This window comes from Protobothrops mucrosquamatus, unplaced genomic scaffold (genome assembly GCF_001527695.2).
Source record: "Protobothrops mucrosquamatus isolate PMUCROS unplaced genomic scaffold, P.Mucros_1.0 scaffold4312, whole genome shotgun sequence".
Classification (NCBI taxonomy): Eukaryota; Metazoa; Chordata; class Lepidosauria; order Squamata; family Viperidae; genus Protobothrops; species Protobothrops mucrosquamatus.
In genome coordinates, this window is record NW_015390226.1 from 15752 (window position 1) to 16752 (window position 1001).

The following is a 1001-nucleotide window of genomic DNA, read 5'->3' on the forward strand; positions in this document are numbered from 1 at the left end:
GAACCCAAGTGTAATCTTTCTTTGTGTCACCGAGAACACTTTCTCGACATGAGCTGCTGGCTAGAGGATTCTTTATGAGCTTATATCTTAATAGCTTCTCTTAAGCCCTCCTTTTAGATGGGCGAGCGATGAAACAAGGGACGGGGAAGGCGGAGGAAGAGAAAGCGGGATGATAAATAAGAGGTTGCGAGTTAGTGCCACTTAGCCAATGAGCAGTGGGGTAGGAGTGTAAATTTAGAAGACAAAGGGTCATATTATTGGTAAATAGGAGCTCCATCTAAATGCGCTGATTTATTTGTCAGGGGCAAATAGGTTGGGTGCCAACCAGTTCCTTGAAGCAGGCGATTAGAAACCCACGTTGGCCTTGGCTGGGCGAATTTGTGTCCCAGATGATCCTCCTAAGGGAAGCGCAACGACAAAGGGTTGGCATTAATCTCCGTTCCCCGTGGTGACCTTGGGTCTCCTTCTGCACCGAAGGAGGGGGCAAAAAATGTGGTTATAGAGGAAGGCCTTGGTGCGTCGTCTCACCACCAGCTGAGATGTGTTGTCCACGAAGGTTCCACCTCACAAACCCCCTTTTGGGATCTGCCGTGACTCCTCGGCCCTGTGCAGGGGGTTCTGTTTCCTGGACTCTTTGAGGCCAGTTGTAAATCGACAAAGTAATTTTGTTTATGAGGTCCTTGGTGCTCTCTGAGCTCGTCTGTTTTCATGCAGATGTTTCATTACCCAACTAGGAAACATCATCAGGCTATCATCAATATCATCAGTATTAATCCGCAGCAGTAGCATCATTAGCACTGATGATTTTACATAGTTGGATAATGAAACGTTTGCAAGGAAACAACCAAGCTCAGAGAGCCCCACAGTTCTCCTCCTCCTCCTCCTCCTCCCTGCATACCTCACTAGCACCGATGATGTTACCTAGTCAGGTCATGAAATGTCACACCAAGACCCTACAGTCGCCGTCCTCCTCCTCCTCCTCCTCCTCCTCCTCCTCCTCC